Genomic DNA, 24,658 nt, shown 5'->3' with positions numbered 1-24,658 from the left:
CTACAAAAAATATGTTTTTACTAAAATCATACAAAAAGACCCTTGGCCCTGACCCTACTGCATATTTATTTTTTGTAGGCATCAATTTACTCAGACAAGGAAATAGGAGAAGTTCTTAGAGATGAGGTCCTGACTTTCAGACACTCCTCTCTTTCTGGCTCTAGCTTAAGGAACAGATCGTTGTTAGAACCAGAAGCAGGTATTTATGGGAAAATAAAATTGGATTTGATTAAAGCAGTAAGAGCTAAGACAGATTAGCAAATGTAGAGTAGCCTGGTCCTTGTTCACTGATTTTTTTCATTAATTCAACATTTATGGAAAAGCTCTCAGGTACGAGGTAATGTACTTGGCATAGGGAAACAAAGATAAATAAGGCTCCTCCCACGGACCTTGCATCTAGAGGATGTGGTATTTAAAACTTTTTTTTAGTGTTTTATTTATTTTTGAGACAGAGAGAAACAGAGCATGAGCAGGGGAGGGGCAGACACAGAATCCTAAGCAGGCTCCAGGCTCCGAGCTGTTGGCACAGAGCCTGATGCAGGGCTTGAACTCACAGACTGTGAGATCATGACCTGAGCCGAAGTCCCAGGCTTAACGACTGAGCCACCCAGGTGCCACTAGAGGACATGGTCTTTAAATAGCTCACTGAATAATGCTGTGAGGAACATGGATGCATACCAGTATGATCTGAGATGTCTGGAAGTGAATGAAGTTGTGAGGACTATAATTCACCAGAGGGCCTCCAGATTATCAAATAAAAGGAATTCTTCAGTTTTCAAAGGGCCCTTATGTATAGAAAACAACTTGAAGTACTAAACCCAAGAAGAGTTCCTTGAAGGAGGTATTACAAACTTGTTGCTATATAAGGACGGCATAAGACAAAAGCTAACATGAGGAATGCAGTTGGGAGAACCCTGGAACAGGCCTCAAAATTAGGGATTTCATTAAGTACGTGTTATTATAGCCACCTTGAAAAGTGAATGTTCCTTGCTAGCAGTCATTAATGATTCCTCTGAATTGTGCCATTATGGCAGGTAGGAGTTAAGAGGTTCATATGGTCACTCCTAGGTTTGAACTATATGATCTGGATGTTTTCTGTAATAGAATTTCTTAAAATCACTTCTAATCTTTTAACTAGAGGGTTAAAAATAATTTTCCTTCCAAGGAAATTATGATGTCAAGTTATATCTAGTCCAGCAAAAATACTATTGGGGAGGAATTTGTTTGTTTTGGAAAATTCAATCATTATTTAATTAGCTTCAATTCTATCACTAAATTTGGCTTTTTTGTTTTGAATTTCTCTCACTTCCCCAGATTTGAAAGTTGTCTGGAGATACTAGAAACATTTGGGGTAATATGTGCAATTTATAAAGTTGCTAGCTCAGCACTGGTACTTACTGAACAGTTACTAATGCCACCTGTCATTATTAGTGACAGTAAAAGAGGCACATATTAAATCTTGCAGAAGAGCTAGAGGCCATCAAGCCATCCTCCTTAACACTACAAATTTTAGTAAATTTTAGAAAATTATGCCGCCGATTTAAAAGTTGAATTTAACGTATTTACAACCTCCAGATGACGTGATTATAAATTGCTTTGGGATTTTTTCGTACTCAAAAAAAGGTCAGCTTTTACTACAATGTAAAATCTAGAGCCTTTATTGAAATCTGTATTCAAGAAAGCTGCTAAGAATTTTTATGAAACCATTAAATACACAAACACTTGTAAAGGACAGTGTATCTCTAGATACATACATATGTGTATATATGTGTGCGTATGTGTGTATTTATGCATATTTATATCAAGCGTGCGTGAATATACATTCTCATGTTTATCTGTACATATGTCTGCCCCTGCATCTGGAAGAATATATTTGTGTTTGCAGAGAGTTGGTCCAGTGTTCATCTCCAAATGCAAATTTTGACTCTCTGAAGCACATTTTCGTATTTGCATCTCTTTCTTTCTCAGTAGTTTTGCCAGTTGGTGTATTTCTTTGCTTCTTTCCACGTTTTCTTCCTCTGCAGCATCCCCCATGAAGTGGCGCTGAAAGATCACGTTAGCACAGTCCCATGATGTGAAATACCACAAGTCTGCAATTTTTCGGGCTTGAGAGCATCGCTGGGCTGAGTGGATGGAAATCTTTCAGTAATTATACCAGTTTGTATTCGTCTCACATTTGGGACCAAATACAAAACCGATCCACTCTTTCTCCCTGTGAATATTCATAAAAAACAAAGTGCCAATTCTGGGCTAATCATGTATGGAACCAAACACGTTGATGAGTCCTAAGTATATACTGTCTGTATGTATACATATGAATATATATATTTATACACACTAATTTTGCTTGTGTCCTCCTCTGTGTAATTTGTTTGTTTAGTATAGGGGTTGCTGTTATAAGTGTTAATAAGCTGCTGAAAGCTTGGCACCTATTACTTGAAATGACAGCTATGTTAGAAGCCTATTAACACTCAGAGCAGCAGCTCTGCAGCTACTAGAAATGAATTTCAAAGAAGGTAAATGAACAAAAGCGATTCATATCTCTAAGGAAAGCAAACACCATGCCCAGAACCATATATACTTTGGAAATGTACAGTATATAAAATGAAAAAAACAAAACAAAACAAACAAACCTCTTCCAGTTAAAGCAGCAGCGGAAGAGAACATTTGGAGAAAGGAAAACTACCTAAAAGATTTCCAAACAACCTTGAAGACATAAATGTAAAGGATACCAAGCATAACTTCCTCTCTTTGTTTCTATTGTAGTTAAACGAGGGCCATGTCAAACTTAGTTATAGGAATAGAACAGTGCAGGTAGAGGAAATTCGCTTTTCTCTCCATGAGAAAAATTTAAATCATCTGGATTTAGCTCAAACTTTTCTTAGTGTCTGAACTTGGAAGGACACCATTTACCATTGTTCTCTGAGACAGGGCTCTTTATGAGTCAGTTCACCCTGCCTTTGAACTATTTTACTTTTTACTGTCACTGAAATTTTACAAGATGGCTAAAAGTTCTCGGTATGCTTTAGCCACGATAATAAAAATGTGGCAAGTTAAGTTAGAAGTAGATTTTTTCCCCCATGACAGTGTGTGCGTGTGCGTGTGCGTGTGCGTGTGTGTGTGTGTGTGTGTGTGTGTGTGTTGGGAGGGTTAGATGCTGATATTGAAGAGGGGATAGTTCTATAAATTTTAGGTTAAATTAAGATTAAGGCCCTTGTTTTTGAAACCAAGTGGAAAGAAAACCTAAGATGACCTATGCACAAAAATTAGAAATCGCAGGCAGCTTTCAGAGTTGGTATAAAACTAGCAGCCAAAGGTGAGAATAGGCAGTTTCATCCCTTGAGTAACTTACATTACCTTTTTCCCTTTAATATGAGAACTGTAATGTCTCAGACACATAGTAACACTGTCTTTCAATTTATAGCACTATAATATCTATTATATAACATGCTGTATATACAACACTATTCATTATCTTTCTATGCATGGTTCCTATGCCTTCTAAAACAGAAATTGTGAAAAGTCTTTGGGAGAGATAGAGAATAGGTGTAGGCTCTAAAAATCTGTGTAAACGTAAACCCCAAACATTTTCTATGCGTGTGTATGGGCATGTGTGCACACGTGTTCATACACTAATAAGGCTTCACAAATCAGTTTGGGACAGATTATTGTACTGTCAGAGGAAAGAGGTGAGAAGAAAGGCAATTCTTTTGTCACTGAGACGCAATGCAAAATGTGCTTTGAATACTGTCCAAGTGAAACCAGTTTTCCAGGTAAGGAGACACTACAATTGTTCTTCAACACACTAACTAGAAATACTCTTACCTCAGATTCTATCAACCAAAACTTGTGTTTACTTGGCCCTCGTGTATATCAACAGTACAATGACAACTGATACTTATTATGATTCTCCTAAAGGGACTCGAATGAGGTAAATTTTTGCTTTATTAATTACTAATATTTGACTGTGCCTAGTATTGTTTGTATACGGTGGTCTTTAAAAATGGATTCTAACATCTTAGAAACATGTATGGTACAGACAGTAATGTATGTTACATAATTAATGTATTATATAGACAGTAGCTCTACTATTCAGAGTATGTGATTAACCCAAACACCCTACTCCATTTCTAGCAGAGAACAGGGCAAACTTAAATGAAACTGCATTTGTTAGAATTTTCTGAAGACTTGTATTCAGAAATGCCAATCGCCAGCTGCTTGTGAGCTGCCCAACATTATAATGTTCTGAAATTATCTATGAAATGGGATCTGTTCATTCGAATGACAACAGCAAAAACAAAGAATGCATACATTACCATTTCCAAGAGTAAAAACTAACTTAATTTTACTCTTTTAGTCTTTGAACTAATTATTTTGATCCTTTTTATTTAAAACACTATATACATATAGAAAAACAATCATGAAGCCAAAAGGTATAGTTCAATGATTTACCGGGAGGGAAACCCCCAGGTGGCCACCACTCAGGTGAACAAGCATCAGTTGCAGTGTCTTCGAATCCAGTCTTCAAAACCAATCACTGTCTTCTCCCTCTCTTCCGTCCACAGTAACCACCATCCTTACTTTTGTTCTTTTCTTTATAGTTTGACCACCTAAAGTCGAAGTTTAGTTTTTGTTTTTAGTTTGGAACTATTTCAAATAATACTGTCATAAACAATGCTTCACGCATCCCCTGGTGCGCACAGGCATGCACTTTGGTTGGGTGGATATCTACAAGAGAAACGTCTGACACATAGGTTGTGTCTTCAGAAGAGAGTGGCCACCTGGTTTTCCAAGGGGTTGTACTAATTTATACTCCCGTTAGAAGCAGAGAGCCTTCATTTCCCTACTTCCTCACCATTGTCAGTTACTTTCATTCTTTTAATATCATAGTCATTCTTGTAGTGTCTTTTTGTGGTTTTCATTTCTTTTCCCATTATTTCTAATGGAATTGAATGCATATATTTATTGATCTGTCTTCTGTGAGTGACTATCTTGTCTTTGTTGATTTGTTGGAGTTTTAATTGTTTTGTGTTACATAAAGGAGCCCTCTGTTAGTTATGGGTTCCAGATATTCCATGGTGTGGTTTGTTTTTCTTTTATCCTCTAATTAGTGTATTGTGAATAACAGGACGTCTATTCAAATTAAAAATTTTTTGGTCAGGTTTAAGTTAATTTTTCTAGATGTCCTTCATTTAACCTAAATTTTCAAAGTTACTGACATAATCTTGTTAATATCTATAGCATCTGTAGAGATGTCACTATGTAATATTGACATTGGTTATTTATGCCTACCATTTAAAAATTTTATTAGCTTTATCAGGGTTTGTCAATTTTATTAGTCTTTAAAAAACAATTTATTATATTGCTCTTCTCTATTACATGTTTATTTAATTGACAACTGCTCCTTTTTTCTTTATATATCTCCATCTATTCTTTTTAGGTTAAATTTCTATTTATTTCAAAAGGTAGATGTTTGCTTCATTAAGTTTTAGTTTCTCTTTTTTTCTAACATACGCATTGAAAGCCATAAATTCCATTTAAAAATAGCTCCAGCAGCATCCTCGTATGTTTTGGAAGGCCATAATCTCATTATCAATTGGTTCAAAATATTTTCTAATGTCTATTTTTATTTTACTTTGATCCACGAGTAATTTAGAAGTATATTGCTGAATTTTCAATCATGTGGGGATTTTCTAGTTTATTTATTTATTTAGTTTTACTGATTTCTAGCTTATTTACACTGAAATCAGAGTACATATTCTGTATGATTTCATTCTTTTGAAATCTTGGGTCATTTAAAAATGGCCCAAGATATAGTCAGTTTGAGGAAAATTTTATATATGCTTGACAAGAATGTGTACCTTGAAATGGCGGTTACAGTGTTTTATATATTTCGATTATGTTTCTTTATGATCCTATTGTGAACTATTTCCATGTAATTTCTTATTTTTATGTGTTTTATCAATTACTGAGAAAAATCTCTCATTATGATTATTCATGTGTCTATTTCCTTGGTTCTGTCAATTTTTACTCTATGTATCTGAGGCTATATTAAGTGCATATACATTTAGAATTGGTACATCTTTCTGGTAAATTAACTTCTTATCCATAATAGTATCCCTCCTTACATCTAGTACTGCTTTTTGCTTTATTTTTTTTTAATTTTTTAAAAATGTTTTATTTATTTTTGAAGGGTAGAGAGAGCATGAGTGGGGGAGGAGCAGAGAGAGAGAGGGAGACACAGAATCCAAAGTAGGCTTCAGGCTCTGAACTGTCAGGACAGAGCCCAATGCGGGGCTCAAACCCACAAACCAGAAGATCGTGACCTGAGCTGAATCAGACGCTCAACCAACTGAGCCACCCCAGGCACCCCTGCTTTTTGCTTTAAAATCAACTTTGTATAATATTAATATGGGTACACCTAACTTTCATCTTTCATTTTTAACAGTTCTGTATCCTACGATTTTGAAATATATCTTAAAAATGGTATTTACTTGGGGTGCCTGGACGGCTCAGTTGGTTAAGCCTCTGACTTCGGCTCAGGTCATGATCTCAACATTTGTGGGTCTTAACCCGGTGTTGGGCTCTGTGCTGACAGCTCAGAGCCTAGAGTCTGCTTTGGATTCTGTGTCTTTCTCTTTTTCTGCCCCTCCCTCGCTCATGCTCTTTATCTCTATCTCTCAAAAATAAATAAACATTAAAAAAATCTTTTTAAGAATTGTATTTACTTGGGTCTCATTATTTATAACCACTTGAAAATCTTTGTCTTGATGCATTTAGTGCATTTATATCTAATATTATTTATTGATATATTTGGCTTATTCTACTGTGTTTTCAAATGATTTCTTTTTGTGCATTGGTTCCATGTTTCTTTTTTCTCCTTGCTATTTTCTTTTGGGGTAATTATTTTTTATGATTTTATTTTGGTCCTACTATAATAGAAGCTATAAATTCGCTTACTGCGTTTTTAATGATTATATTGGAGATTACAGCATGCATTCTTGACTTCCAAATGTCTAATATTAATTCATGCTTGTATCTTCTTTCTGAATAATTTAGTTGCATTTTTTCTTTCTCTTTTAGTAGTATATATGTCAACAAATTCAGTTATTATTTCTGCAGTCAATATTTATTAATATTTACTCTAATACTTATATTTTGTTGATTTCCAATATTTCCATGGTTTTGAAAGTCTTCTATCTGAGATTATTTTCTTTCATATAAAGAAAACCTGTAGCGTTTCTTTATTATAGGTCTGTTGGCGACAAATTTTCTTAGTTTGTCCGAACTGCCTTCATTTAGCTCTTATTCTAAGAGATTAATTTTTATTCTAGAAGAATAATACTAGAAAACTAGGATCTGGATTGACAGTAACTTTTTTCCCTACAACTTAAAGATATTGTTGTATTTTATTCTGGCTTCCATGTCTTCTGTTGAGAAATTGACTACAGCCTTCATCTTTTCAGTGATTTTGCTATTATATCATGTGGGATGACTTTCAATTTATTTTGTGTGTAGTTCACAGGGCTTCTTGAATCTATGGCTTCATGTCTTTCATCCGTTTTAGAATGTTCTCAATCATTATGCCTTTAAACATTGCTCTTGCCTTACTCTCTTTTTTCTGGTTTTTAGACTTTCAACTAAATATGTTAAATTTTAAGTATTTTAACTGTGGCATCTATAGCTAAAGATATCTGTAGGATCTATACTGTACCTTTGTGAATTTGTTTCTCTTTTGTGTTTTTGCTACTTTTAAAAATTGATATTTTTTGTCTCTGCATGTTCCTGGTTAGTCTTATTTTATTTTATTTTATTTTTGGTGCACTGGATGTTACATGTGAAAACTTGTTCACAGAAATAATATGGAGACTAGGATGATGTCTTCTAGATAAGCTTTTATTTGCTTTTTTCCAGATGCCTGGAAAATATGCTGGAGGCATTTGCATCCAGAGAAGTTAATCCAGTGTCTGGCATTGAGATTCCTTAACACTGATGTGCAGTCATTCTGAGTCTTACCTAATTTTAGTTTACCCTTGCTATGAGAATACAGCTCTTCCAGATCCTAACCCAAAGCTGGGGAGTTTAAAGAGCTCTTCTTTTTAGAGACCTCTGGACTTGCATTCTTAGGGAGCATTGTGGTCCCTTATACTTATGAGGAGTCCCATTCTTGAATTAACAGATGACTTCAGAGGAAAATCAGCCCCCAAATGCACTCATTACCCTGGGTCTCTGTTTTTCTCCAGATTCAGGCCTATTAAGTTTTGCTACTTTGCTAACTATTAAGCATACTTCTATTTTTCCTTTTTTTTTTTTTTTTTCCAGCAGTGTTTTGTTCAGCTCTCTGGACTTCCTCAAGAGGAGGTTTAGTCAGAATTACTTAGCCTAGAAAATGAACATATTACTACATGTTACTATATGAGACATGGGTATCTCAGTTGGTTAAGTGACTGACTTGCTTTCAGCTCAGGCCAGGATCTTGCATGTTCATGGGTTGGAGCCCAGCATTAGGCTCTGTGCTGACAGTGCAGAACCTACTTGGGTTTCTCTCTCTCACTCTCTCTCTCTCTGCCCCTCCTTCACTCAGGCTGTCTCTGTCTCTTTAAATAAATAAATAAATAAATAAATAAATAAATAAATAAATAAGAACAATGAAATGGGGTCAATGGCAGTGGCTTTAAACACTTATTGTCTAGAATTCCTCATATTTTACAGCAAACTCCATAGCTCCAAATATTCAGGTAGAGAAAGATAGTAGACTCATCTTGAAAATTAGCTTTGACATAGGATCAAACAGTTTTAGTAAATTTTTATGTTTCATTTTGAAAGACAAAAAAAAGTTCTAATTGGCAATAGATATTTGTCTGAAATTCATACTTATAAAGGGGAAGGATGTCACCCACAGTACTATAGCACAAGGATGTTATCCAGAACCAGGTCTAAAAAGAATCTGAAATTGTCTTATCTCTGGTGAGCCAAATATCAAGCCTCAAATCAGAGATGATGAATCCTTTTGAGCCTTATTCCAAGATTACTTGTGGAAAATAATTTTATGTCTGGAAAGTTATCTTGGATCCCACCTAAGGAAATTTCAATAGTAAAGAGCCCAAGCACAATTACAGGCCAGTCAGGTAGTTGAAATGGTTTGGCACCATGAGAAAGCTACACAAAAGGGCTATAAAGTATATTTAATTGATTCTATTTCACTCCTGATATTAAACATTCCTGTCTATCCTAAGGAGAGTCCACATTTTCTGTAAAGGGGTTACTTCTAGCTTGATGATCTTTCCAATTCTGTGGACAGATGCTCAGAAAACTTGAACAGTTCTGTGAAGACTCATCTCTACTGATTCACCTGTAACCTCAAGTTCATGTTTTCTTAGGGTTAATGTGTACCTTCTTAGAAAGACAGGCTGTTCAATCATTTCCTAAATTTAGTAACTAAATCTCAATGTCATTTCTAGCAGGCTCACATTTTTTCCTGGGCTTTGTGTATTCCTCTTTGGGCCAGGAGCTCCCTTGTAAATCAAAGACAGCTCCTTGTAGAGAAGGGAGCCGTGCAGGGGCAGAGGAGCCCGGAAACTGACCCCCGTGTTACCGCCTCTGCTTGAGAAAGCAGAGAAGTTAAAAACACTCACTAAATAATTCTCTTTAAATCAGAAGAAAAATGATTTTTTACAGTTAACAGTTAGATGCATGATGATTAATGTTTTCAACCTTAAGGGCAAACTCTGCCTGTTTAGTATGAATTTTTTATTTCTGCGTTTCAAGTGAAAAATATCCTGGGGTCCTTTTGAATTTCAAACAATTAGTCCAAATTCAAAATGTATTAGGTTAATTGTATATTTTTAATCTAATTTTAATATTCTTTGACTCTGAAGCTGATAAGCTAGCATTTATTTGCTCTTGAAACCTTTCAAAGTTTATAACAATCTTTATCTCTTTTAGATGGTATTAATGCTTAATGATAAAAGGCTGGCCTAAGGAAGAGATAACATTTAAGAACTATATGAACCCATGGGGCCAGGATGTAAACCATCTATCTGGTCTACTCTCTTTCCATGAGTATGTATTATATGTTATGGAATTTAGTGTGGGGCTTCCTCCTCTGGGGGGGGCAGTTGACTCCGATATAAGTAATAGACTAGGCAGATGTGAATGCTGTCATTAGCTGCACCACTGGACTTCACAGAAAGACAAAGGGACCAATTTACATGGTCTTTGTATGAGGGAATAAGAGGTAACTGCCTATTTTTCTCAATAGAACTATAGGAGAGAGACCTAAGTTAGGATCCCTGCTTATTTGTGTTATTGTGGGCAAGTATAAATTTCCTCCCCTGGTAAATGTAGAAATAAAACCTAGTTCAATGTTCACTTAAGGGGGGGGTATACAACAAAAGGTTAACAGTACTTACTTTAGGGAAGTGATTTTTGTCTTTTACCTGAGATAGGTTTGTGATTTTTTTATAAGAAGAAAAAATATATAACAATCTTGTAAGACTTTTTAAAGGTTTGTTGTTCCCCCCCAAAATTGTTTTATCAGTAGAACCTCTAACTGAAAAAGAACCTTACATGAAACTTAAGTACAAAATAGATGTCAGTAGAACTGCTCTGCTGGAGTAGTGATAAGAATGCAAAGCCCCACGGTAACTGGGTGGCTCAGTTGGTCAAACATCAGATTCTTAATTTTGGCTCAAGTCATGATCTCATGGTTTCTGAGATCATGCCCCATGTAGGCGCTGCTCCCATAGTGCAGAGCCCTTGCTTGCGATTCTCTCTCCCTCTCTTTGCCCTCCTCACACACCCCCCTGCTGTCTCTCTCTCTCAAAATAAATAAACTTAATAAAAATTAAAAAGAATGCAAAGCCACAGGGCCTGTGCCTTGTCTCCCCTCTTTGGTGGCCCTCCATAGGGCCCTGGGCTCCAAGGAATAATGTTTGAATCCCACTTTGATATGGGTTAATGGAAACCACAAAGTAAAGTGCCTTTGAAAAATGTCAGCCACGTAGAAGTTACCCTAGTAATGCTGTTAATGCTATTGTCACCAATTATTTTTAGACTTCACTGTGGAAGAAAGTAGAATAATTTATGAGAAGGAGATCAGAAAACATGTCTTTTGCTGGCAGAGCATTTACCAGTTCAGAGCTTCTACCATGGTCATGCTTAATTGGCGAGTGTCTTGTTGCTGGCCCAGGCTTCTGTGTTGAGCCCAAACTGGCTGGTCAGCCAGTGCTGGTAGCACAGGGTTACATAGTTTCACATTTTCTGGTCCAAGCCAAGCAAATAAAATAGTACTGGAAGAGCATGGCTGTTTCAAAGCTTGTGTCAAAGCTTGCTCACTTTTCTTTTCAGGAGGGCTACCTGGTTGCCCTTCTTGAAAGCTCAACCTTGTCCAGTCTCTTAGGATCAAACCTGACCTTTACCAAGATGAATGAAGAAGGTCAAGCTCATCATCTGGGGATTCAGCCTTGATATTCTGACTCTTTATCTGTCTTTAATCTTTTCCCCCAGTTCTGAAAACCACGTTCCGTTGTGTGCTGGAGCTGACTTCTGGCTCCCGAGAGCCACTTGTTAATATTTGAGAAATTTTGCAATCTAGTGGGTGGTACACAGGTGGCTTGAAATCAGCATATCAAGAGGATTTATACTATGGAAATTGGTAAACTCTAAATGTCAGGTCTTCCCTCTGAGATCTGGTTAAATATTCACCACTGGTTTAGGAACTAGCTACCAGCTCATGGTGCAGTTCTCATAAATCAATCTTCCTTCATCCCTAGACCCAAGTTCCTGCCTTCACATCATAGGAAGAGTTGAATCCTTCAAGCTTGTCAGATCCCCTTCCAATGGCAGAAGTTTGAGTATATATCCCAGCTCTGAGCTGGGACCCTGTTTTCTATACCCACTCACAGACCCCCCTGCTTCCCAGACCTGCTCGCAGATCTCTCCCAAGACCTATCTACGTTATGAATAAATCCCCATTACCTAGATTTTCTTCTCTTGCTGCTTATTGGTCTTGCAACACCATCTTGCATTCCCTATTATGTGATATTAGACCCCTTCGTGTTTGTCCTAAAGCCCATTTATTGACTTCCCCTTTGATCGATGTGTTTTTCTCATAGTCCGGAATTCCTTTCAGTCTGTGGTTCTGGATCTGCTTTTCCCTCCTCCCCATTATTTTTATTCTGTCTCAATTAACTGAAATGACTCTCTATTCTCTGTAGAATTAAAAAAAAAAAAACAAACAAAGTTTTGGACATACTCCTCCTAGAAATCTTTTCTCCTATTATTATTAGGCCCTAAATTATTTAAGTGTAATTTGTTAGTGGTTTTAATTTTAAGACCTAATTTAGCATTTTAATAAATAATAACATTTAATATCCATAATGAGGATTCACCATATATAAAGTATTTAATTTCTTAACACAGCACCTATATTTTCTCATAAAATAACTAACATTAATTGTTGCTCTCCATGTCCCAGACACTGTTCTGGGTGCTTTGCATGTATTAATTCACTTAATCCTACAGAATTCCTGTGAGACATGTACTATTAACATCCTCATTTTACAAATGAAGAAATTGAGATAAAGAGAGGTCTTGGAGCTAATAAATGGCAGAGTGATGGTTTGAACCGGAACTGCCTGACTCCAGAGCCGTGTACTTAACCCTTGTGCTCTCCCGCCTCTCCCTAAAATGAAGCACAGAGAGCTATTACATATGAGAAACTTCACCTTCTCTTATTGTTAATGTTGGCAGCTCCCAGTGTTATAAGGGAGAATGAGGAGGTGTGGCCAATAAGAGATCTTCAAACTGTCAAGGTTTCCTCTCAGATCCAGGGAGCGCGGAGGAAATGACTTGATGGGGGGACCATTGAATTGCACAGAATCACGAGCCAAGAAATAAATATACTACCTCACTCTGGGTTCTTTCAGTTTAGCTCTTCTCCGGTTAGAACAATATTCTGTGAGGCTGGTCATAGCAGATGCAGAAAATTGGGAAAGGAGTTATATGCTGACGTGAGCAGAGTCACTAACAAAATCCAATTCTTTTTTGTTATTTGAGGAAATATGAATATACATATAAATAAACATGTTAATTATTTTATTTGAGCATAAAATTGAATATATAATAGATCAATCTGTGTTTTATTCTCATGTTTATACTGTCTAGTAAAACCGAGGTTCCAGGGTAATGTTAAGGCTAGGGTAACTCTGAAAAATTTTCTATAATGCTATTTTGCCATCTACCCTCAGAAAAGTAACACCAAATTATATCTATACAGGTCAAGACATTTGGCATATTGTACAGAAAATGATGATATTAAATTGCAGCAGAAGAGGCAATGGTTCTTAATCCTAGGATATTTTCTAGACAGTCCATGAGAGAAAATAAAACCTAGCAGGTTGAAAGGCTTCAGGAATCCTGTGCATCTAAAAACCATTTTATCCAGGTGATTCTTACAAACATTATAGTTTAAGAACTACTCTACAGTAAGTCACGCAAAGTACTGAGTGGTTCATTGAACAATCCTAATTTCAATCCTTAGTGTCACCCTCTGGGTGGAACCCGGAAAAGCAGAAAGGGTAGAAAGTAAGGACCATTTGTAAATGTCGGTCCCTACACGGGATTGACTCTTCCTTGCGACTTTCATCACAGCTGCTCAGCAGTGATTTGTGGATAAAAACATCTGAAGCCCATGGAAACGACTGGAGTCTTTAAAATATGATTTCCACTTTGGAGTCTAAGCAGCAGACAGACCCAGCAGGGAGCCTGGGTTTGGTTTGTCATGGGTTCCATTCTTTGTTAGCCTATTTTCTTACATCTTACTGCCAGAAGAAGGGTGGAAGGGAGTCAGTAGTTTCTTTTCCTCCGTGTTATCAGTGGGGGGAATGGTTGGATCCTTTCAGTATGTACTTAGATCTGCTCTGTCTTACCCAACAGACACTATTATCCTCAATTTCCAGAAGAAATGGAGACTCAGAAAACGTAAATGATGTGAATATGTGACCAGTAAATGGTGGATTTAAACTACAAGCCATGTATTTGGTTCTTAGCATTGGAATAACCCTTTCAGACCATGTTTTCACACTTTTATGGGTTGAAAATATGAGTGTGATGCTCATATTTAATTAATTTCTTTTGAATTGAATGAGAATGGAGGAAAGCTCCTGGCAAACATTTGTGACAGAGAATCTTTCCTATTTTTTCTTTTCTGCCCCCAGTTGGCACTTTTTCTCCTTTTATTGCTCTTAGACCTGGTGCCTGGGACAACTACCTGTCTCCTAGATGCTCGGGTCTTCACCTGTTTCACTCAGCACTTACCACACTCCATTCCCCAACTATGCTTGGACTTTTCTTCTCTTTATGTGATAATGTACCTTCCTCCTTCCTGAATCCACAAGACACAAAATCCTGCTGTATGTTGGTCAGATAAACCAACCCTTGCTATTTAGCTAGCTAGCTAGTATTTAGCAATATCTGATGCAAGTTAAATTAAGTATTTCCTTAAGGAAGTATTTCCAGAACTAGAAAAGTACCTGATAGGAGTTCCATATTCAGTCAGTGATGCTTTATTGTGTTTAAACCAAATAGTCAGAGGCTCCATCCACTTATACATAAGGCCAGCCCTGAACATTGGCATTTATTTAAATACCCTCCAGGGATACTCAAGTCTTCAATGCTGCACACACACAGATTCAAGCCAAATATACACACTGACATTTCTCCCCCCGCCCTCGCCTCCTTCCCTAGAGCTCATAAAATTTAAGGCCGCGCTGGTGTCAAGGACCCTCCTGAGAAAGGAGCTGCTCCTCTGGGAGTTTGTCTAATGGGGCAACTGGCATTTCCTAGTTCACCAGAGGAGTGCTGAGCGTGAGGCCTTTGTAGAATCCCCAGGGTATCAGTTAGCACGAAGCTCGATAGAGCAGTCTGTTCTGATCAGATCAAAGCCACCTAAGAAATCAAGTATATAGAAGACGGAACTCTCTTCTCTCTCTCCCACCTATCAGCTGTCAATTACTACCTGTTTTGCAAGGAGCATGAAACAACAAAAAGTAACTGCCACTGCTAATATTTTCACATCGACAAAATTTTTTCATATGCCTGCCCTCCTTTGGTGCTCACAAGTCTTATTTTTCTACTTTTTAAAAAAAAATCTGGGATTATAGTGGAACTTTCACAAGGCCACCTAGCTAGCTGCAGGCATAACAGGATCATTTACTAAGCTTTTAATTTGTGTTTTCTTCTTATTTTTCCAACCCCGTTTTGAGATGCCAATCTGGCCTTCTTGTTCTCTAGCTCTTTGTGATGGAGTGCAAATCAAAGGAACCCAATGACTGGTAGGTACCGTTTTTGCTTTGCTTTCTGAACCAAACTCGTTGAGGGGGTCATATCAGGGAAATGGAGAGAAGTGAGAGCCCTGGAAGGAAGAGGGATGGTTGCTGCAGTGAGTTTGAAAGGGAAGGGGGAGCTCTCTGAGAGGGGCAGCAGCAGCAGTTTGGGATACTCTGGAACTGGTGCTTCCACTTTTTCATGGAGCCTTGGGGTGGAGGCAGGACATCAGAATGAAATGACTGTGTCATCCACCTAAGACGACTGGATCATAGGTATCAAGGTTCCCAGGCTCCACAAAGATACCCTGCCTAAGAAGAGTAAGCTCACACCTGCCTCTCAGGGACCACGTGGACTTGGACAAAGACTACATCAGGGGTGATCGGAGACCAGAGAGGCCACTATAAATACCTGTTTTGCATAGAATCCAGAACATTGGTGTCCTCCTGGACTGGAGAGAGACCCTGTAGTGACTGTGGTTATATATCTGATGAAATAGGACTTCTGACAGATTTAATGGTTTAAATCTGAGTGTGTTAGGTAAAACCTAAGCCTATTCAACACTGCAAATTTCCTTGTCTTTCTACAGTACTTCTCACAAAATTTACATTTAGATGAATGTCAATGGGGAAAATACAGCAGAGCCATTGTTATGTATACTTGTGGCAAAAGAGAAATCCAGTCCCTGTCCATTTTTGAATTGTCCAGAATTTAATTCTATGACCATGAGCCACATCGTGTTTCTGGATGACTAGATCAATCAGCTAATATCTGAGGCCTAGGACGCCCATATGGGCAAGGCTAAAGGCCCAAGTGGATCTCATGAAACACAAAGTTGATAGCTTTCTGTGGTGGGAATAATGACTTATAAAACACACTGGAGGAGACTTCAGGGGTTGTTTAAAAATCAAATTGCTTATTACACTTTCCAACTCCTTGAACAACTTCTAATATTTTCTATACAGAACCATCTACATATACCCTTTGTCTTTTGATGGTGAAATATAACAATTTTATTGTTATGTTGCTTCATAGCAGAAAAATTTTCATGATTCTGTGTTTCAGTAAAAATCTTTGATCCCCATCTTAAATTAAGCTGAAGCTAAGAACTAGCCTATCCATTTACATATGGTATTTGGTCATTACACACACACACACACACACACACACACACACACACACACACACACAACAAAAACAAGAGGAGGGGACTTAACAGAAAAATCTCTCTCGTTAACCTCTCATCTCCTCCTTCTCTTCCTCCTTGTCTTCCCTCTTCAGTGTACAGACCTCAGAGAAAGACTGCAGAACCACAAATTACTGTGGGGTGCAACTCCTACTTAATAATGACATCCGTAAGTTAGCAAAAATCTGCCAACATCTGCAAGCTCCTCTACAGAGTCGTGAGCCAAAGTTAAAAATCATGTGTGACAGTGCTGTGGAAAATACAATTGATTCCAGTCTGATTGTGTCAGTTCCAAACAGAGACAATATTGATGATGCTGAACAGTAATCTTATTGGGCTTGGACCCAACTGAACATTGGTCTTTGTCAACTCATTATTCCTCTATCAGAGGGATCTCCGAAGATTGATCTTGCCAGCACCTCTTGATGTGTCTCACAAATCACTGTTCTCCTGTTGGCAGGCAGATTTGAGTATTGCACAGTAATTGCTGGCTTTTTTCCCCTCTCTCCCCGCCTTACTCCGTGCCAGGAGACAGTGACTACACATTGCAAGTCATTGTCATATGAAAGACCAAAAAGTTCCTAACAAGATAGAGTACGTAGGTGTGCAGTCCCAGTGATGCCAAGAGCTATGGCCACCCCAGTGATGCTAAGGGCTATGGCCATCTGACTGATGTTTTTGGATTGGCAAAATAAAGTATTAAATCCCTTCTTTTCCCTTTAGACAGTTAATTAGAGAGATCCCTGAACTTTTCAGAAGTCTGCAGCGTTGCCTGTAGGAAAGTTCAGCTCTGCAGTCAAAGGGTCTAGTTTGGATGATTAACGTTGTCGCTGCATTTTTAGTGAGTTTGAAAAGTGTATTGTGTCATAAGTAGTGGTGGGTGAGAAGAACAAGGCAGTGGGCATAACATTTTAGAAGCATAACACTATCTTCTGTGATTTGATCTGCCCTTCCTCAGGGCAATCTGGCATTCCCCTCTACACATAAAAGCCTTCAGAAATCAGTTAATTTAGTTAATCAATAAGCTACCAAACTATAAATGGACTTCTGGTGTTGCCAGTTAAACTGGTGAGGATAAGTCAGGACTTTATCATGGTGGGACAGTTAGTTTTCTTCTGGGATGAGAGCCTGTGACTGGTAATGTCTATCTGTGTATTTGTTGGATTATTTAGCTGATTGGAGGGGATTAGCACCAAGAGTGATCCAGGATCACATAGTATCAGAATGTGCATTTGACATCACAGGTGTCCTCAATCATAAGCATTGGTCTGCTGTTCTGGGCATTTATAATACTTTGAATCAGTGGTAGAAGTTTAAGTCCCAAACTTCTAAGCAATCATTTTAGAAAGAGCCCATAACACTATGTCTTCTGTAGTTTAATTGCTTATTTATTTATTTATTTATTTATTTATTTATTTATTTATTTAGAGAGCACAAGTGGGGGAGGGGCAGAGAGAGAGGAAAAGACAGAATCCCAAGCAGGCTCCATGCTGTCAGTGCGGGGCCTGACACAGGGCTGGAACTCACAAACCCTGAGATTATGACCAAAGCCAAAATCAAGAGTTGGACACCCAACCAACCGAGTCACTCAGGAGCCTCAGTATTCCATAGTTTAAAAAGCAGGAGCTGCTTGAGTGGTGTTTATTCATGCGGGAGATGTACACTGAGGCTGCTGGCTGAGACTGCTTCTTTCATTTTGACTCCCTTTAGCTTTACATCTCCCTCCTCAACTCAGACCTGTATGTTATGAAGAGTTACAGCAAGCTGAAATCAGTGATCTTCAGCAAAAAGAATTTTCCACAAGCTTAGTGAAGCGAAAATCAGATGCAATAAAATGTTTGTACCCAGTGTCCTGGAGATTGCTGATAGTGATGCTTGTGGAATTAACAGAATCTAGGATATTGTGACTTCGTTCTTGGCTGCCCGTTATTTCTGGAGTCAGCCTTGTTCTGGCAGAGTCATGCCTGTACAACAAGCTTCATCAGGAAGCTGTGCGGCGATGTACCAATGTTGGTCTGAGCACTGTGTATCTCTCCACTCTTACACACAGTTGTTCCCTGCTCTCTGCTCCGTGCCAAAAACTAGAATTGACTGAGAGTTCATATGACGAATCAGCTTAGGTGAAATTTGGTTTTTCTCCTGGATCTGGCTCTATTTACTTTTCATACCTCTCCTTGGTTGGAGAAGGTAATTGAGCGTTAAGGTTGGAAGTCCTCTTGCTGGCGTGGGCAGGCTGCATCAGGATGTAAAAATAAACAAAAGATAGTTAATTGTGCCCACCTATCAAGCTCAATTGTTCCAGCAGAACGTGAGAGCAAGATTTACACCAGAGGACTGACAGCGCAGATACTGGAGAGTTGACTGTTTACAATCCATTTGACACCACAATCAGAGGGTCGCCAGAGCTGAGGGTGAGGGCAAGGTCATGCTGTTTCCTCCCCCTCCTTATGGATGAAAACAGCACAACTTGGTCACCATGGTCAGTCTTGAAGATACACTGAGCAACAAGTAGGAAGGTGAGAGGAACATCTTATCTCTCACTTCTCTGACTTTTAGGTGAGGATATTGGTGTTCCTGAGCCAATTGGATAGATGAAGGGGCACCTGATTGAGAAATTTGGGTCTGATTTTTTACCGTTGACTCATTGCAAAGAACAGAATATCTTTTTCTCTCTTCAAACACTGGCAGACTTTCATCACATCAAGAAAGCTTGATCACCATAAGCAGCCATCACTATAATTGGTGGATACACTGTGTAGTGGTGGCTAGTGGTTTGAGTCCTCAGGAAATCACGTGACATCACTAAAAGAAAAGCGGAAGACAAGTGGAGGGTTAAACAAAAAGCCTATACCTAAAGTACTATTTTGCCTATTCTGTCATTCGATTTACTTTGTTTTGAGCGATGGAGTTTTATTGTTTCTGGTGATTTCTCACACCTTCCTTGGGCCATCTATCTGAAATGGATAATAGATGTTTACGTAAAATTATTGAAGATGAGAAAATCTGGGATCAGTAGGAATCAGAGGAGAGAGCTTAGCATGAGCCTCTTAGGCATGGCATTAATGCGGCTATGACCACGTGTGCAGGTAAGGCTGTCCAGTGACTTAGCAGTTGCTTATGACCTTCAAATTTCTTTTTTTAAATGTTTATTTAATTTGAGAGAGACAGAGAGAGAATCCTATGCAGGCTCTGTGCTGTCAGCGCAAAGCCCCATGTGGGACTCAAACTCACCCATTGTGAGTGCATGACCTGAACTGAAACCAAGATTCGGACACTTAACCAACTAAACCATCCAGGCGCCCTGAAATTTCTAATAAGGTACAAAAGACTTCTAACGTTTAGCAATTTTGATGCTGGCTTTTATATTTTTCCAAGATGGCCATTTTAAATGGAAAATTAAAAGACAGCACAAAAATTCTGTAGTTCTCAAAATACCCAGTCCAGAAAACTCTATTATATTAATGTTTCTTGAACCCACCTGTATGAGTGAACCCCCAGTCTTCTCCTTCCAGCTAGGAGATATCCCATTAGCAGTTTGGCCTGACTATAAAAAAGGTGCCATTACATTGTTGTTTGAGGACTATACTTTTTTTTTTTTTTACTTTTTTAAATGTTTTTATTTATTTTTGAGACAGAGAGAGACAGAGCATGAGCAGGGGAGGGGCAGAGAGAGAGGAAGACACAGAAGCAGGCTCCAGGCTCTGAGCTGTCAGCACAGAGCCCAATGCAGGGCTCAAACTCACAGACTGTGAGATCATGACCTGAGCTGAAGTCGGACGCTTAACCAACTGAGCCACCCAGGCATCCCGAGGACTATACTTCTTATATTAGGAATCAAAACTAACTTCATCTGTTTAGTAGACGTGGCCCATGCTTGCTTAATGCTCTCCTGTTCCCATCTTGAGATTGTTTATATATATATATATATAAACTATATATATATATATAAACTATATATATATAAACTATATATATAAACTATATATATAAACTATATATATAAACTATATATATATAAACTATATATATATATATAAACTATATATATATATATATATATATATATATATATATAAACATTTGAGAGAGAGAGAGAGTGCATGTGTGCACATGTGCATGAGTTGGAAAGGGGCAGAGGGAGAAGGGGAGAGAACCTTAATCAGGCTCCATGTCCAGCATGGAACCTGACACAGGGCTTGATGTGGCGCTCAATCTCATGACCATGAGATCATGACCTGAGCCAAAATCAAGGGTTGGACGCTTAACTTACTGAGCTACCCAGGTGTCCCAAGATTATTAATAATTTTTTTAACAGAGAGCTCCACATTTTCCTTTTCACTGAACCCCACTCATAATGCAGTCAATTCTACCAGGAACCTCTGATTTGCTGTCTTCCTCCTTCCATCCCTTATAAGCAGAGGGATGGTAGAGAGCTGTAGGCAGAGATTCATATGAGCCATCATATGAGTCAGCAAAGTCCCTTCCCAATGATCATGGTTAATACTCTGCTAATGGAACCAGTCAACTGTCCTATCCTTTCATGTAATGACAGTTACATTTCATTTTAAATTATACTTAGAATTCCCATTAACATTAAAACTGACTTACAAAAAATAAAAACAGTACCCCTTCTCCTTTGAAACCTATAAAGCAACATAAATCTGAAGCCTCATAATAATAGGCCTTAGATAAAGATGCGAAGAACATTGCCAGAGCAAATAGTCACCCTCCACAAGACATGCCAGTTCTCGTTTCTAAATCTTGTCTACCATTGTACCATTTGCAGGTGTTTAATAAAAACTATTTTATCTCTGATAATATTTGGCAATATGACTGTCAAAACTTAGTTTCTTAGGGAGTATATCCAGGATGTGTTTGCTAGTATTGTCAGTCCATGGATGGGGCTTCATCCTGGCTTTGTTCAAATGGGTTGTCCTTTGGACTTCTCTCCCTGCATTTTTATCATACGTCGTGTTATGCAGAAGCTCACTGCAGAGGCTCCCGACAATTACTGTTCCCACTTTGCAAATATTTGCATGATTAATTTTTCCTGATGTGTGTATTTCCAACCATGAGTACAAACAGCTTTTCATTTCAAACAAGTGAGGAGGCACCCTGAGGGGCAAGATCATACATTTTTATGAAGTTGCTGCTGTGGAAATTTATAATTTTTGCAGAAAATTTCACTTTTTTTCTGGGGCAAAATGAAAATTTAATACCTATGAAACGACTTTTCGTTTTAATAAAATAAAGTGACGGCAAGAATAAAACATATTTATATTCTTATCATTTTTAGGGGGAGGGGTTGGTACTCTGTTCTCTTTGCATTTACATAGTACCTTTCCCAACAGCAGTAGGTGATTATAACTTTGAAACTTGTGTGTGCCTCTATTCCTACAAAAAAGAAATCTTGGGTCACTTCATCAGTTATGAACATAATACACCAAGGAAATAAAACTGGGTTATTAAGCATTCGGGAAACATCTCCTGATGCAAGGAATCAGTGCCAGAAATTTCTGTGATAATGGGGAAATCAACAAAAGAAAGCATTTGCTTTTTCTCTAATGGAGGAAAAGAGAACTTTTCTTTTATAAGGTTCCAGTAAAATAAATGTGTCATTTATTTTGAGTTTCTATTTTGAGTCACTGAGAACATTTAAGAGCCTGTGACCTTTTAATCCAAGAGTCTTTGACCATTTAATTCATGCTAGGAGTTTCAATGTGAGTGACTAATATAAATGTTTGTCTAAAGGCAAGACAGGATTTCCTAAAGTATGGTTCTCACGGACCACCTTCTGGAGGTACATGACATGACTTTAGGTGCAATAAGGATTAACGCTTTTTGTTTTAACTATGTACATGTTTTAATGAGTAATTGACTATATATGTATTGAATATATAATGAGTAATTGAATATATACATACACACACAGTGTTTGTGTGTATTGTGTGTATGCATGTGTTTATGTATATATATACATATACACACATATGTATATATGTGTATACATATATACACATATATACACATATATGTATATATGTATATATACATGTATACATACATACATATGTATATATGTATATATAGATATATATGTGTGTATATACACATATATATGTGTGTATATATATACATACATATATATATATACATATGTGTATATATGTATATATATAGTGTTTGTGTGTATTGTAATGCCAACTAGCACACCAGACCTGAGGTTTTACAAATCCTGTCAGCAGTACCTTGGAAATACCAGGATCCCATCTCGCCATCTTCATACTATACCCATGACTTATCCACCATGATGTCGCTGCTGAATTAAGGCCACAGTCTCCTATCTGACCTCTCTGCTTCTACCCTTGCCCCCTGCCATTGCTCCTTCTTATGGGAATTGGAAAGAAGCTTTAAAAACCTAAACTGGATCCTGCCATTCAGTTAGATACTGATTGCGTCAGCTCAAGATCTTCCAGGGTCTTCCCATGTCGCCCATAACTAAACCGTTGCCGTGGCCCATAGGCGCTGCTCCATTTCCCTTTGGCAGCTTGTCAGACTCCATCTCCTACCACTGTCTTCCTTTCTCTCTGCTCTGGCTTCCTTGCCATTTCTCAACCATGCTGAATATACACTACTTTCAGGGCCTTTGGAGTTCCTTTTCCTTTCCCTATCTAGAATTCTCTTTGCCACCTACCCACACAGCTCTCTCCCTTGCTGAATTCAAGTCTCTTGCACAGAAATGTCACCCAATTTGGCCCCTTCACTGGTGCCTTCACTCTCTATCCCCTTGCCCTGCTTTGTGTTTCTCCGTAGGTTTTATGCACAGTATTAAACTGAAGAAATGGCCCCCATTTGTCATCCCATCTAGTAGCTACACCCTTTGCCATGTGACTTCGTATTCTCTGTCACTGGCACTTGGCTTGGCTATGACTTGCTTTGGCCCATGGAATGTTAGCAGATATGACACAGGAAGAATCTCACAAAAGCTTGTGCTCGTTTCCGTTTGTTACTCTTCTGCCATTTCTATGAATATATTCTGGAGGATAAGGTTCATGGAGCAGGAATTAATCACCCTAGTGATCCCAGCTATAGCATTCTAGATCAGCCTGCAGATGGCTGACTTTTGGTTATATGAACAAATTCAGTGGAGACTAGAAGAGCTGAACAGCCAAGCTCTAAATAAATGACCCACAGACTCACGAAGGAAATAAATGCCTATTATTTTTAAGACACTCCGTATTGGAGTGCTTTGTTATGTTGCACTATTATGGCAAAATATAGCTCATATATCCCCTAATGACATATTACATTTTTAAAATGTATCTACTCCAGAATATGAGTTCCCAAGAAGAAATGCTCTGTCAGTTATAGTTAGTTTTAGCAGATGATGTCTGGCACCTAGAAAATATTTATTTAATAAAAGTTTGTTGAACTCAGTGCATTTTATGGATCATAGTGCTTAGGATAAGTATAACATAGGCGGTGCTATGGCAATCCATTCGTGCTGTAGAAGCTGCAATTGCAACTGTAAAATGCTCTGGAGTTTTGGGATTGAGCAATCATGGTGTTGGTCCACTAATGATTAAAGTTTGGGAAACTAGTTTAAGGTCCTGGGATGCTATCTAATATCATGTTTCAAGTCTTTATAAATAGTCAAGCAGAGGTAGGGATTTGCACATGGTCTTTATGAAATTTCCACAGACGTTTTCTACAATCGTAAAGTATATCAGATAAACAAGTTGGATAGTGAGTCTCTGGAAGTTCCCAATTAACCCAGGAAGATGCCGTGGTGCCATTTTCAGACATGCACAATCACAAAGCACTGTTACCACTGTTATCTAATATTAAGAGATGGGTAGGGGCACCTGGGTGGCTCAGTCGCTTAAACATCTGACTTCAGCTCAGGTCATGATCTCATGGTTCGTGGGTTTGTGCCCTGCGTATGGCTCTGTGCTGACAGCTCAGAGCCTGGAGCCTGCTTCAGATTCTGTGTGTGTGTGTCTCTCTCTGCCCCTCCCCAGCTCATTCTCTCTCTCTCTCTCTCTCTCTCCCTCCCTCCCTCTCCCTCTCCCTCTCCCTCAACAATAAAAACATTAAAGAGAGAGAGAGAGAGAGAGAGAGAGAGAGAGAGAGATGGGTAGTCTT

This window comes from Lynx rufus, unplaced genomic scaffold (genome assembly GCF_022079265.1).
Source record: "Lynx rufus isolate CCGP_SWC_20201006 ecotype Redwood Valley unplaced genomic scaffold, mLynRuf1.p SCAF_13, whole genome shotgun sequence".
NCBI classification, from domain to species: domain Eukaryota; kingdom Metazoa; phylum Chordata; class Mammalia; order Carnivora; family Felidae; genus Lynx; species Lynx rufus.
This window is presented reverse-complemented; position numbering follows the sequence as displayed.